Below are 16,188 nucleotides of genomic sequence, written 5' to 3'. Positions count from 1 at the left end.
ATGTTTGCCACTCAAAATATTTTGATATTTCTTTCATCACTCTTGCCAAATCATATTCTGTAGGAGGGGTTAATATGAATTTCAAATAATTTGACATGATTTATATGAATCGGGTCATGAACATTTGGACTTTGAAATGAACAAGGGGGAGGTTAAACATAGATTAATTCTGGCATGAGCTTATTCCCACACTTTACAATAATTATGTTGCAGTGGTCTTAGGTCTCCTTATAGGCTATTCCCTCCATCGCGACACTGCTGCCCAGTTGAAGAGTTTGTGACCTCCATGCAGCACCACAGCACCATGTGTAACGGATGTGAAATGGCTAGCTAGTTAGCGGGTACGCGCTAATAGCGTTTCAATCAGTTACGTCACTTGCTCTGAGACTTGAAGTAGGGTTTCCCCTTGCTCTGCAAGGGCCGCGGCTTTTGTGGAGCGATGGGTAACGTCGCTTCGTGGGTGACTGTTGTTGATGTGTGCAGAGGGTCCCTGGTTCGCGCCCGTGTCGGGGCGAGGGGACGGTCTAAAGTTATTCTGTTACACATGCGCCTTCGGAAAAGCACCCCTTCTGGAGGCATGCAGTCAGAGTCATTATACCCTAATGTAGGCCTATTTGCCTACTAGCCAAATAAAGTGCAGAGCATGCATGATGCGTGCAACTCGTCATTCCAACATAATAGAACATTTAATTCATCCTTCATTCAGTTCAGTTCAGTCAGTTGTAGTAGGAACTAAATCAATGAGAATAGAACATAGTCTTATCCATTTGTTTATTGAAATTCATGTCTATTCAAAATTATCTAAATTSCCCAAAGTTCTTTATCTTATCACTTTAATAATTCAATGTTTTATGTAGGCCTATCCAAATAAAAAAAATAGGCCTTCAACTTGTAGGCATTGTAATTTAGGCTATAATTTTGAGTACTGGTGTCTTGCAGAATCATTTTAGAATTCTATTTGTGTTTTATAACTGTTTTTATTATAGGGCTCCCCTTAAACAGAGACTATGTCACAAGCCTCTAAATATAGCCTCTAAATAAGTATTCAACAAAATAGTTGAAGAAGCATGTGCAATGGCTGATAGGGAAAACAGATCTGGCAATAAGAATAGGCTATAGATAGTCTAGACCATATGGGACTCCTTGGCTATTTCACCCAGGACAGGTTATAGCCAAGACTAAATCAATATTTTTTTTTGTCTCATTTATTGAAATGGATATAGCCTCTGCGTGATAACGGTGTGCAACGCAAATGGCTATAACAAGCCTACATACAGAGTGGAATTCACTAATACAATTCACTAGTCAAAATGCCTAATACAAGGTCTACAGTCCGTGCTCCCAAATACTGTAAAAAGTGTGATTTATTAGGTTACATGATCACCACAATAGCCCACGCGGATATAAAAACGAATTATGAAATTATGTTACCATTAAATAACACACAACAGCATTGCATTGGCTTAGCGTAAACAGGTGTAGACATTACTGTGAAATAGAGTCAAAATATTTACTAAATAAACAAAAGTAAAAATAAAAAGTAAAGTAAAAATATAACAATAACGAGGCTATATACAGGGGGTACCGGTACCGAGTCAATGTGCRGGGATACAGGTTAGTCAAGGTAATTTATAAATGTAGGTGGGGGTAAAGTGTCTATGCATAGATAATAAACAGTGAGTGGCAGCAGTGTAAAAACAAATGGGGTGGGGGTCAATGTAAATAGTCCGGGTGGCCATTTGATTAATTGTTCAGCAGTCTTATGGCTTGGGGGTAGAAGCAGTTAAGGAGCCTTTTGGACCTAGACTTGGCGCTCTGGTACCGCTTGCCATGTGGTAGCAGACAGAACAGTCTATGACTTGGGTGACTGGAGTCTTTGACAATTTTATGTGTCTTCCTCTGACATCGCTTAGTATATAGGTCCTGGATGGCAGGAAGCTTGGCCCCAGTGATGTACTAGGCCATACGCACTACCCTCACCAGGCAGTGATGCAACCGGTCAGGATGCTCTCGATGGTGCAGCTATAGAACTCTTTAAGGATCTGGGGACCCATGACAAATCTTTTCAGTCTCCTGAGGGGGAAAGGTGTTGTCGTGCCCTCTTCACGACTGTCTTGGTGTGTTTGGACCATGATCATTTGTTGATGTGGACACCATGGAACTTGAAACTCTTGACAGATCAGGCGATTATTCTAGACAAGGCTTTTCTGTGTCTTTTTCATTCTCACACAAGTAATTTGCTGAAGGCTGAAGGCTGTACTACGTCATCTACTGGTATAACGTCGTTATTGAATGCAGTTCTAATTTGTAAAGGAAACCAGAAGCTGTATACTCTAACATCTGGGCTAGTGTTGCTTAATTGACTAGCTAACTTCGACTAGCTATGCTTGGTTCATGTCCTTTTCAGATGCCACATTACTGACGAAAGTTTGTACGCATAAAAAATATCTGTTACCGAGTAAAGGGAGATGTAAAGGAAAAATTTTAAAAAGTAAAAATCACGCATGGCTTTTCTTACGATCCTAACAATTTATGTATGGATTTTCTTTCGATCCTACTGATACGTACGTTGAACTTTTTGGCAACTATTTGGCTCTATAGAAAAAACCCTGGGCCCAAGAAACATGAGTGGACAACAGTGAAGCCCAGAAAGATGAGTTGACAACAGCGAAGTCCAACAATGGAACAAAAAGGGCTAAAATTGTTGTGGAAAATGAGTCTGATGAATCGTTGCTTGTTGGAGCATGTTTTTTGGATAAAGATGTTTATTTGGGAAACCATTTTGACGTCACGAGGATGGTGAAGAAGGCATTGGGAAAAGTTGATACAGTCAAAGTAACAAAGGAGTGGTATGGTGTTGACATCGTGTGTATCTAACGAGCAAAAGGAGCGTGCATTGCGGCTCACAAAATTATCGACACATGAATTGAACAGCTTTGATTTTTAGAGCAGGGCACTGGTAAAACATGTTATCTCTGGCCTCCCGCTTGACATTGATAGTCAATATCTTAGGCTACAAATTCCAGGAGTAGTTAATGCACGTCACTTGACCCGTATGGAGAATGGTAAAGGAACAAAGTGTATCTGTATTATTGATGTTTGACGAGTATTTACCACCCTATGGAAAGTTGGGATATTTAAGATACGCTGGAAGAGCGTTCGTGCAAAACCTGATGCAATGCAAGAAGTGAAAAAAGTTTGATGAAAGAGGTTGAGGTGTCAAGGATCAGGGCTGTACAGAAAATCTCCTACAGTATGTGGAGGCGGTGAAGAGCGTTGAAGGGGCAAGAGGCCACAATTCTGAAGATATGGGGGTGGATGCACCACAACCAGTTGCAAATGTTAAACGTCAATCAAGTGATTTGGATACACTTAGCGAAAAAGGTGGATTTTGTAGCATATATATGTAACCAATGTGAAATGGCTAGTTAGAGGGGTGCGCACTAATAGTGTTTCAATCGGGGACGTCACTCACTCTGAGACCTTGAAGAAGTTGTTCCCCATGCTCCGCAAGGGCCGCGGCTTTTGTGGAGCGATGGGTAACGATGCTTCGAGGGTGGCTGTTGTCAATGTGTGCAGAATGTCCCTGGTTCGAGCCCAGGTAGGGGCGAGGAGAGCGACGGAAGCAAAACTGTTACATTGTAGTTGGCTGTTTTGGCTTCCAGCGCAAATTCGCTCTGTAAACAGAACATGTAAGGTCCTTGGAATAAGGAGTAACGTTAGGCACCTTTGGTCCAATATTGGGCTTGGGTCAAGGGTGAGTAAGAGCCTTAGGCCAATACATAGATTTGAGTTTGTGCTTCAGTAAGGTTGGCTTCTTAGCGTTCAATGTCACAGTCATCAACTGTACCTCAGAAATGGATCGTAAATCACAGAAAACAGATTTTGTGGTGGCACCTGCAGAGAAGTACTTGGGTATATGTGTAACGGCTCTCGTTGGTGGTAGAACGAGTAGACCAAAGCGCAGCGTGGAAAGTGTTCATGATTTTAATTCAAAACACACTCAAACAAAATCAAAAACGTACAGTTCTGTCAGAAAACAGAAAACAAGATCCCACAACCTAATGGTGGGAAAAAGGGCTGCCTAAGTATGATCCCCAATCAGAGACAACGATAGACAGCTGCCTCTGATTGGGAACCACACTCGGCCAAAAACAAAGAAACAGAAAACATAGAATTTCCACCCGAGTCACACCCTGACCTAACCAAACATAGAGAATAATAAGGATCTCTTAGGTCAGGGCGTGACAGTATGAGGTTTTATTGCAGAAGAGTTACAAGGTGTGTTTGTTGAACAAAATAGTCCCGTCCTCCCAGGCCATCAGGCTGATGTAGGATCAGTTAGGGTCAAAGTAGAGGAAAGGGGTGGTGTTTTTTATTTTTATGAAACTGTGGTATATTGGTGCAGGGTCAGTTGGTGGTGACATTTTTTTTCCTTGATAAGAGGCAATCCGTAATTTCGATTAAGACATTAATAAGCGAGCTAGGACAGACATAGTCAATATAACTATTTCTTCAGCACTTTTGAAATGTACAGCGACAGAATTCAGAACATGGGCCATTCTTACAGTATTCTCCCTGTACACCAAGTCAGAACCGTAGGATAAATAAAGGGGGCATACAAGCAGAAAAGAAAAGCTCTTATAATATTCAATGATTACATTTCTCTAAAACAGGCTTTAGGCAACATGTGCATCACCAAGTCAGAACAGTTGGCTAAGTTATGAGGGGGAAAGGGACCAAATTATTAGGGTGGTGCACATGGGCTACTTACAGCTTGCTACACAACATACACTTAATATTATTTTCTTAGCTACAGTATACATACCTCCCTGACATACTACATCATTTATGCAGCAGCATACAATATATTTTTGGACTCACCTTGATGTGCTGTGCTCACTTGAACAGGAAGGTGGCGCAACTTTGTCATCAAAGTCTGGCATTCTCTGGATTAATGGTGCTTTCAAGACCACTAGGAACTCTGAAAAGAACAAGGTCGAATCATGACGTCTGTGATCTTCAGGTCGGCGCTCTAGAAAGAGGTCAAAGTTCCCAGCTTGGAATTCCGAGTTGGATAACTGTTCAAAACGTATTTTCCCAGTCGGAGAACGTTTTATTCAGAGTTCCCAGTTGTCTTGAAGTCACTGAAGTCTGAGGTTTCCCAGTTACAAGTTTCCAGTTGTTTTGAACTCAGCATAAGTCATGCTGGATTGACAGCATGGCCAATGTGTTCAACCTTTTCTGGCTCATGGCATGTGAATGTTTATCCGTTTAAGCTTGAAAAAGAGACCCTTAAACCCAGATTTGGACCACACACTCACATCACTGAATAGCAGGCTAGTGATTTATTTGAAATCCTTGCAGTTAGCCATTGATTCCTTCCAAACCCCTCATTGTTGAATTTACGATGTACAACTTGTTGTGTAATGTTTATGTCCAATGGCAGATGAGCATCGATACGTTTTATCTATAATTGCTCTTCATATGACAAGGATGGAAAAGGATTTTCCAGTAGATTGTCGACGTGATACATGATGATGACTGCTTGTCTAGCTTGCTAGCTAAGATTTTGAAAGTATGACGTTGACATGATCAGTCCAGTCAAAGCTACGGTAGATATAACATGATTTGATGTCCTTTCATCTGTGGCCAATGACCTTGAGCCTTCTTGGATGGACACTTCTAATGAAACTCTATGGCAGCACCCAAGGGGCTTGAATTTTTGAGCTGTCCTTGTCGATTTTGCGGTAATGTAGTGAGTGACATAACACTGAGCCAATCACGGTGCAACTAGAGAACATTACCAACCCCTACGCTCCGTATTTTCCGCTGACTGCCCCACCACCACAGAAAGCACTGAGCAAGGCTGAAACACTGCCTTACTCAAGAAAGACAAAAGAGACCATGTTTGTATGTGGCTTTATTAACTCAATAAAACATTTTTTTTATTGTTTGCAAACTGATATGTGACACGTATTAATGTCAAAATGGCGGGGGAATCAAGAAGAATTTGAATATTGTTCAAAAKAATAGAAAATGGAGCAAAGTAGCATATAGTAATGAGAATGTCCCTTCTTATCTTGTAGGAGTACGTTTTCTTAATGAGGAGCAGCTGATTGAATGACCAATTTTGAATAATTAATTTGATGTATTCAAACTGGTGGAGAGAGTGCTGGGTAAAGTGAAGGCAGTGAGGATTACAAGAGGCAGACTTATTGCCTCTCACGCAATTTGAGAAGTTTGATGTGTCCTGTGTGTCTCTTCGGAACAGGGCACCCCTCAAGGGGGTAATATCTGCCGTTTCGTGGCCAGTTGATGTTGCAGAGATTTAAAATATTCCTGGTGTAATTGATGCTCGTCGGATGAATTGTTCCAAGAACAATGCGGTGCATTCATTGTAAAGCTTTTGAACATGTTTCAAGTGTTTGTATAAGGGAGAAGCCGAGATGTTCAAATTGTGGAAAAGATCATATGTGTTTTAAACGTGATGAAAATGTGACATGTTACAATTGTGGTGGGAACCATGAAGCCATTTCTTCGGAATGTGGTCAAAGTCAAGGCTGTCCAGAGCATTTCATATGCAGCAGCTGTTAAAAGGGTTTAGGGTTCAAATGGTGCTCCTGAAGAGTCCATGGTGGTGGATAGGCCTTCACTGAAGGCTGCAGGGGTTGCCGTTCAACAGCAGGACTCAGATATGTTTGTAAGTCGCTCTGGATAAGAGCGTCTGCTAAATGACGTAAATGTAAATGTAAATGTTAAAGGTTAAGAAGGTGGACTTTGTGGCCTTTATAGCTATGGTGATTAATGGCACTGCCAAGGTGGAGAGGAAGTCCAGGAAAATAAATATCATTGTTGATGCAGCGGAACGGTTCCCGGGACTGAAAGACTTCACGGAGGAGTTGCATGGAGTATTGTCACAAGTCATACCACCCTCTCAGGTCATAGAGCCTGAAAAGGGAGATATGGACATTTGAAGGAAGGAAGAAGTGGGAGTTTTTGGTTTTGTCAATGTGTTTTTATTTAATATTTTTATTTTATGGGGGGGGGGGCTGGATTAGGTTCGTTTTTCCTATCAGGCATGTGTTTTTTATTTATTTTTACCTTGTTTTTTTCAACCCCGTCCAGTTGGTGGCGGTAATACACCTTTTGGGGTTGTGGACTGCCATAAAACCCACAGAGGAAGAAGAACCATATTTACAATGTGCAGGGGTATTTTTTAATTTTTAATTTAACCTTTATTTAACTAAGCAAGTCAGCTAAGAACAAATTCTTATTTACAATGAGACGGCCTACCGGCCAAACCTGGACGACGCTGGGCCAATTGTGCGCCACCCTATGGGACCCCCAATCACGGCCGGTTGTGATACGGCCTGGACTCGAACCAGGTACTGGAATAAGAGGCAGATACTGTATGTGTAGGGTGCAATCGCCATGCTACTGAAGAACAAACTTGTAGATTTATTGTCAGTAAAAACCCCATTGTAAAAAGGTCATGCTATTTGGGATCTCCCCTATATTAACCCTACATGTTTTATTTAAACCTCAATAGAGTAGGGATGTCGCAAGATACCGCACAGCACGGACCAATGTAAAAACTCATTCAAAGCAGTTGCCGTGTTCGAGAGGATCAAAAATTAAAAACCGTAATGTATCATGGGTACATTGTAACTGACTGACTAGAAATAATACTGACTACAAATAATAATGAGTGGTTATTTATAGATCAGTCAATCGGCAGTTGCCTGCACCGTCGGCTGCAATGTCGAACAAGCCCAGTATTACCAGAGGAAAAGGCAAACGGATTACTGGGCCCAAAATCAGTTTTCTTCAGCAGGTGGTATTTTTTTCGCTCACCAAGCATAGATTTTTTTATGGATGTCAATGAGAGTGTCGACTTTGGTTCACAGCAAATGTAATTTGCTACGTGTGGTTTATTTGATCGACTAGACGTTCCGTAATGCTTAGGTGTAACAATATAAGTAGGACACATCACATCCCAGCAACTTTTGGGAAGGACACTTTATATCGGAGAGTGCCAGTCGTTCACACGAGTATCTGTCCTCATTGGCCAGAATGGTCCCACCTGATCTGGTCTCCCGATTGCCTTCCTTTTTTTGTAGACATTTATTTTCATTGTTAGAGCAGCAACTCGAGTATCTGGACAGTATAATGGATCATCTTTGGTAGTACAAAGTAAATGACCGTGAGGGAGGGGAGTAATGAGCACAAGACATATCGTCATTGAGAACAGCACACAACTGTACACAAAACGTGTAAAATATTATTAGAAAAAGGCGTATTTTTGTCATTGACAGTGGTGGAAGTGTACCTAATTGTCATACTTGAGTAAAAGTAAAGATACCTTAATAGAAAATGACTCAGGTAAAAGTGCAAGCCACCAGGTAAAATATTACTTGAGTAAAAGTATTTGGTTTTAAAAATATATAACTATCAAAAGTAAATTGTAAAAGGTTGCGTCAATCAAATCTGGTATCAGGATAAAATGTGATTTAGAGTCACCGAATATACTATAATTATATTTATTTAACACAAGTGATAAATGGTAAATGCAATTTTCGTATATACAGGTTCACTGTATCACCACGCAGGGTAAAGCAGAGAACTGACTGAAATAGTACAGACATCTTCTTTTATACTGTGACAGAGGTAGTTCCAACTTTAGAGTTGGCCTGTCACAGTAGAGGCTTAGCGTGGTTTAAACTTGCTAGCCTATAGGTGGTGCCCAGACACAGCACTCAGGATTCAAATGTCCGGAATGGTGTTTGTGAAGATTGAGCTGATTTGTTGGTTTCTACTCATTCCTCCGTTCCTGTTTTCTTGTTATTCAGCATTTTCCCTACACATTCCTCAGTTCCTGTTTTCTTGTTATTCAGCATTTTTCCATCTTGTCTCAACCTTGTGGTTTGCCCAGTCGACACCCTAGATTAACAACAGCTTTTCTGCAGTCACGCTATGTTTTGTGATTAACATGTCCTAAGGCATATATTTATGTTAAAAGAGAACAAAACCATCCTTCACAAAATGTAATCGCTAAAATATACTCAGTATCAAAAGTAAAAATATAAATCCTTTCAAATTCCTTATATTAAGCAATCCAGAGGCACCATTTGCTTGTTTTTTTATTTATTTACGGATAGCCAGGGGCACACGCCAACACTCAGACATAATTTCCAAACTAAGCATGTGTGTTTGAGTCCACCAGATCAGAGGCAGTAGGGATGACCAGAGTTCTCTTGATAAGTATGTGCATTTGGACCATTTTCTTGTTCTTCTAAACATTCAAAATGTAACGAGTACTTTTGGGTGTCAGGGAAAATGTATGGAGTAATCAGTAAATACTTTTCTTTAGGAATGTAGTGTAGTAAAAGTTGTCAAAAAAATGAATATGCATTGTTCTAAAACGATGTATGATCCAATCCAATGGTTGAAGAAACAGTCAATTGTTTTATTACTTACCTAATTATAATGTATGATGGCCAAATCAAATGTTATGTCACATGCGCCGAATACAATTGGTGTAGACTTAACCATGAAATGCTTGCTTCTGAGCCATTCCCAAGAATGCAGAGTAAAAAAGGTATTATACATTTTTTTTTTTAAATAGTAAGGAGCAATTCGAAATTTACTAAGGGGGGGCTGGTCCACAAGGTGTAATACATGTATTTTTCACATGACCCTCCCCGGGGAACAGTAAAAAAAATGCGCACCCTTCCCCCTCAGAAACTGAACTGCAAAATAATAATAAAAAATAACAGCTATAGAAGCCCTTTGTTTATAAACGTACATATCGACTTTACCACTTCAGCATAGTTTTGTGTCACAGTCGATGCCACGCAGGGAAACCGCTCCTTGAAGGCGGAGGGGCTAGGTGTGGTGAAGTTCTCGGAGCCCGAGGCTTGCACCGAGGGTCAGGATACAGATGAGTCTGTGACGGTAGGAGGAACATTTTTGGAAAAAGTGKCCCCTTGCCTTTTGGCTGATACATTTGTGTTTTCAGGGTGGGTGAAAACAGAGTAAGTAGGGTGCTGTGGAATCGGTGGTAACCAGAAGTGGTTTGGTGATTCATTGTTTGTGTTTCTGCTGGTCAGAGGGAGCAGGCGCTCGGCATTAAACGAGTGGGGACAAGATATGTGAATTGTTTTGCTTTCAGGAAAAGAGCGCCATTGAAAGGAGTGATTACTAGGGTAGCGGTAAATGTGAAAGTTGACCAACTGAAGGGGAAGATTCCAAGTGTTTGTGATGCTCATCGTTTGGTGTGACGCAGATAAAACAGAAGAGTCGTTGTCTGTTCTTTTGAKTTTTGATGTTGAGTCTTCCCAACAAAGTGATTGTAGGATATACGTTATCCCGTACAAGCTTTTGTGCTGAATACATTACATTGATACAGGTGTCAAGCTTATGGGCATGTGACATCAGTGTGTAGGAGGGAGGTTCCTACGTGTGAGAAGTGTGCAAAAGGGCATGAGACAAAGGAATGAGTAGCATTGGGGAAAGTAGTGGTGGTATGTGTTCATTGTAGGGGTGTCCATGTGGCTGGAGATCAGAAATGCCAGGTGTGAGAGAGGCAGGTTGTTTCCAGAGTTAGAGTAGTGCAGAAGTTGTATGCTGAGGCAGTGATGAAAGTAGAGGAAGATGGGTCAAGAGGGAGGGACCCTGAGAGGAGTGGTGTGAGTAGTAGATCTGTACCAGTTGTGAGGGCATTTTCTGTTAAACCTTACTAATGCTTGTGTACTAAAATATAATTCTTTAAGCCTAGGCATTGGGATTGAGATTGAGATAGTTTCTTTATCAAACTCATATAAAATGGTAAAGTGTGTGYGTATTAATAAGAGGCCTGTTCTAACTGTTCTATGTGTGTAGCATGACCCCGTAATGTCTGGCCACTCAGCCAAGAGCTGACAGAAACTAACTGGTTCCTCTTAGCTTAACTGGAGACAGGGCAAAATGTTATATTCTGCACACCAGTGATAGAACTACTGTTCTGTTTTGAGCCTATTTCTGTGCGAAAGATTCCTGTTTTGTGTGTTTGTGTGTGTGACCAGTACGACCATACATCATCTGGGCCGACAGTCAAAGGCGCTTGCTTGTACAACTTGAGGGAACTGTTGAGCTACTGTTAGAGGAAGTATGTCTGGAGTGACTTCCTGTCATTCTGGCCCCTATTGTCCTCACTCATTTGCGACAGATTGAGGCAACCTTTTCACCCAGGTGTCTGTCTCCCTCACATACACATACATAGGGTCACGTGTTTTGCAGATTCTTGCATGGGGTATCTTGACTATATAAATGCTCCTGTACTCTTTGTGCAGCAGGCTCTCACTCCATTTCACCTGCRTGGATGGTGCGACCAGCCTCCTTATTATAATGTTTTTAATAAAAGTAATACCTTGATTGATTATTGACTTTGACTCTCATCATTCTTAGTTAAAGGTAGAATTTCCCCCACACAGTACAGAGTGATAGGCCAACAAGTTATATATGCTTCAGTAAAGTTAGATTTTTTGCATTTATAGCTATGGTTATCAACTGTATTGCAGGGATGGAACGTAAATCGCAGAAAATTGAGGTTGTGGTGGCAGCTGCAGAGAGGTATTTGGGTGTACGAGACTTGATGTCAAAGTTATGGTGTGTATTGACTGGTGGTGTCCTGTCCTTTTAGGCTGTTGACCTGAGGTAGGACTAGATAGATTTAAATAGCAGAGGTGGGTTTTCAGTGAATGTAGGGTATTTGTTGATTAAAAAATAAATAATAATAATTCAAGCAAATTATAAGGGAGTTGTACTCCATTCTAGTAGGTGGCGGAAATGCAACATTTATTAGATGACAACCGCCGCTAAACCTCAATGAAGAAGATGATGATGATGATGCCACGCAGGAATAACGGGCCAGAAGGTTGAGGGTTCGCCGACTACCACCATGGATGAGCTCACTCTCCCTGCCTGTCTCATTACACTATGATCAGAGCTGGCTGCAGATAATGATTAGCTAGGGGCAATCTGTTTTTCAACATTTTGAAGCTATAATTATATAAAATACAGTACCAGTCCAAGTTTGGACACACCTACTCATTCAAGGGTTTTTCTTATATATATTTTTTACTATTTTCTACATTGTAGAATAATAGTGAAGATATCAAAACTAATCATGTAGTAACCAAAAAAGTGTTAAACAAATCAAAATATATATMMATTTTTTAAAAMCCCCTTTTCTCCCCAATTTCATTGTATCCAATTGGTAGTTACAGTCTTGTCTCATCTCTGCAACTCCCGTACAGACTCGGGAGAGGCGAAGGTCGAGAGCCGTGCATCCTCCGAAACACAACCCAACCGAGCCGCACTGCTTCTTGACACAATGCCCACTTAACCCAGAAGCCAGCCGCACCAATGTGTTGGACGAAACACCGTACACCTGGCGACCGTGTCAGCGTGCACTCTGCCCGGCCCACCACAGGAGTTGCTAGCGTGCGATGGGAGAARGACATCCCTGCTGGCCAAACCCTCCCCTAACCCTGACGGCGCTGGGCCAATTGTGCGCCGCCCCATGGGTCTCCCGGTCGCGGCAGAGCCTGGACTCGAGCTCAGAATCTCTAGTGGCACAGCTAGCACTGATGCAGTGCCTTAGACCGCAGTGCCTTAGACCACTGCGCCACTCGGGAGGCTAATCAAAATATATTTTATACTTGTGATTCTTCAAAGTAGCCACCCTTTACCTTGAAGACAGCTTTGCACACTCTTGGCATTCTCTCAACCAACTTCATGAGGAATGCTATTCCATCAGTCTTGAAGGAGTTCCCAGATATGCTGAGCACTTCTTGGCTGCTTTTCCTTCACTCTGCGGTCCAACTCATCCCAAATCATCTCAATTGGGTTGAGGTCGGGTGACTGTGGAGGCCAGGTCATCTAATGCAGCACCATCACTCTCCTTGGTCAAATAGCGCTTATACAGCCTGGAGGTGTGTTGGGTCATTGTCCTGTTGAAAAACAAATGATAGTCCCACTAAGCGCAAACCAGATGGGATGGCGTATCGCTGCAGAATGCTGTGGTAGTCATGCTGGTTATGTGTGCCTTGAATTCTAAATAAATCACTGACAGTGTCACCAGCAAAGCACTCCCATACCATCATACCTCCTCCTCCATGCTTGACGGTGGGAACCAGACATGTGTAGATCATCCGTTCACCTACTCTGCATCTCACAAAGACACCGGTTGGAACCAAAAATCTCAAATTTGGACTCATCAGACAAAAGGGAATATTTCCACTGGGCTAATGTTCATTGCTCATGTTTCTTGGCCCACGAAAGTCTCTTTCTCTTATTGGTGTCCTTTAATAGTGGTTTATTTGCAGCAATTCGACCATGAAAGCCTGATTCACTCAGTCTCCTCTGAACAGTTGATGTTGAGATGTGTCTGTTACTTTAACTATGTGAAGCATTTATTTAACTCAAATGAACTTGTCCTCTGCAGCAGAGGAACTCTGGGTCTTCCTTTCCTGTGGCGGTCCTCATGAGAGCCAGTTTCATCATAGTACTTGATGGTTTTTGCGACTGCACTTGAAGAAACTTTAAGTTCATGAAATGTTCTGTATTGACTGACCTTAATGATGGACTGTCGTTTCTCTTTGCTTATTTGAGCTGTTCTTGCCATAATATGGACTTGGTATTTGGTATAGGACTCCCGAGTGTCGCAGCGGTTTAAGGCACTGCATCTCAGTGCTTGAGGCGTCACTACAGACACCCTGGTTCGAATCCAGGCTGTATCACAACCGGCCATGATTGGGAGTCCCATAGGGCAGCACACAATTGGCCCGGCGTCATCCAGGTTATGCCGGTGTATGTAGTCATTGTAAATAAGAATTTGTTCTTCACTGACTTRCCAAATTAAATAAAGGTTAAATAAACCAAATAAAAAAATTACCAAATTGGGCTATCTTCTCTATACCACCCCTACCTTGTCACAACACAACTGATTTGCTCAAACGCATTAAGAAGGAAATAAATTCCACAAATTAACTTAACAAGGCACACCTGTTAATTGAAATGCATTCCATGAAGCTGGTTGAGAGAATGCCAAGTGTGTGCAAAACTCACCAAGGCATAGGGTGGCTATTTGAAGATTCTCAAAAATAACATATTTTGATTTGTTTAGCACTTTTTTAGTTACAAGATGATTCCATGTGTTATTTCATAGTTTTGATGTCTTCACTATTATTCTACAATGTAGAAAATAGTAAAAATAAACAAAAATCCTTGAATGAGTAGGTGTGTCCAAACGTTTGACTGGTACTGTACATGCAACACATTTTCCACCAGCAGGCTTATGTGCCAATGCACCACAAAACCAAATAAGCAATGCATAACTGCATAGGATTACCGATTTTGGGGGATTATCATCAAGGTTTGCGTTTTCAACACCACAATCAATTAGAGTATGTCAATCTCGACAAACAGATATACTTGGTTTGACAATCTCCCAATGTCATTAAACTTTTTGGTGTTTTGTAACAATGTCTCTTTCCATGAATCGAATGGCTGTTGTGCAGTTTGGATGCTGGAATTGTATTAGTGAAGGGGATGAACTTTTGAAGTATCCTGATCAGAGTAAATCATTGTGACTAAATGTGTTTATGTAACGGATGTGAAATGGCTAGCTAGTTAGCGGGTACGCGCTAGTAGCGTTTCAATCAGTTACGTCACTTGCTCTGAAACCTAGATGTAGTGTTGCCCCTTGCTCTGCAAGGGCCGCAGCTTTTGTGGAGCGATGGGTAACGACGCTTCGTGGGTGTCAGTTGTTGATGTGTGCAGAGGGTCCCTGGTTCGCGCCCGTGTCGGTGCGAGGGGACGTACTAAAGTTATACTGTTACATTTATGCCACACATGATAGGTAATACAATTTAAAAGTTAAATGACAAATATTTAGGCTGTATTGAAGCGTTATGTTCTAGGTTCATGAATAGCCGCTCCGATCGGAAAAGGAGGTAGGACGTGTCAAGCTTTCCTGAATAACTGGGCCTGGCTGGAAGCATAGGCCTATATGATCAGAGTACGATTTGGAAGATTTATGAGGGGCAACAGACAGCGCATCGGTAGGTAATCAGAAGTAAAAATACAGCCAGACTGGCCTGCTACTGTGCCTWTCTATAATCTTCCGAGATTAGACCCAGAACTGTGTGGTGCTGTAGGCCAGTCTATGTAGGATCATTGTATTGTCCCTAAACAAGATCAATAGGGGATCTTTTTCAGCTACTTGTCTTCACTGTTCTTTCATGCGCACCTGGCCTCTGCTGCCTATTGGCTATTAATATAGGAAATTAGGTAGATTTGAATGATTTTATGTGTGTTATGATTGCTACTTAGCCTATTGCAAATCTGGACAAATGATCCACTTACCATTATTGTTGCTATGGATAGAGGGCAGGATAGTCAGTTCACTGGTAGACTATTAGGGTATTGATCTGTGGTATAGTAAGCATGCGGAAAAGCGTAGTGCATAAGGGAAGCACCAAAACACCTTGATATGGGAGGCGATACAAGCAGATGAGGAAAATGTGGCTATATGAAAGACATTATATAGTAAATCCCGCAAAATGGCTAATGTAAATCAGGGGAAAATGCAATACCCTCCCCTGTACCSAATAAAAAAACACAACCCTCCCCAAAGCAAAAAAAAATAACGTTTGACAACCATCCCTAACTCACTGTATGTTGAGGATAAAGATACTTTAGGTTGCTTACTCCAAAACATGATTCGTGACTTAAGTTACAGAAATTGCTTTTTGTGTCTTCCCCTTTAATAAAAAGTTGACCGGCTAGTTGGGTACATTGTGTTGTCACTAGTGATGGGTCCTTCGCAAACGAGTCGGCTCTAAGAGATGGCTCTTGTAGGTGAACGTTGGGAGCCGGCTCGCATATCAGAAAATCTATTTATCATTTTTATTTTAAGATATGAATAATCAAGAGATTTAAATGAATAGAATTAACTAATTGAAAGAACTGAGAAATAAAAAAAATATAGGCATAAATGCTCAAGCGCACCCACATTCGTTCTGACTGTCTGCTCAGACTAACAGCCTCACCTGTTGTTCCTGTCAATCAGACACGCAGTGTCAACCAATGAACCAAAGATGCGTGAGGGAGGGCTGAGCCAACTCACTCACAGTCACACAC

General features: G+C 41.5%; 1 protein-coding gene across 1 annotated transcript in view; it reads left to right on the top strand.

The window, feature by feature from the left end:
- The first annotated feature begins 9,934 nt into the window (after positions 1–9,934).
- LOC111956029 (zinc finger and BTB domain-containing protein 12) overlaps positions 9,935–16,188 on the top strand; it is a 16,948-nt gene continuing 10,694 nt past the window's right edge. Inside the window, exon 1 of the mRNA XM_023976446.2 lies at positions 9,935–9,957. The gene's annotated coding sequence lies outside the window, so the exon portion shown is untranslated. The remainder of the gene's footprint in view (positions 9,958–16,188) is intronic.

The sequence above is a fragment of the Salvelinus sp. IW2-2015 genome, linkage group LG31 (assembly GCF_002910315.2).
Source record: "Salvelinus sp. IW2-2015 linkage group LG31, ASM291031v2, whole genome shotgun sequence".
In the NCBI taxonomy this organism is placed as follows: domain Eukaryota; kingdom Metazoa; phylum Chordata; class Actinopteri; order Salmoniformes; family Salmonidae; genus Salvelinus; species Salvelinus sp. IW2-2015.
The sequence above is the reverse complement of the archived record's forward strand: the minus strand, read 5'-3'. Positions and strand labels throughout refer to the sequence as shown.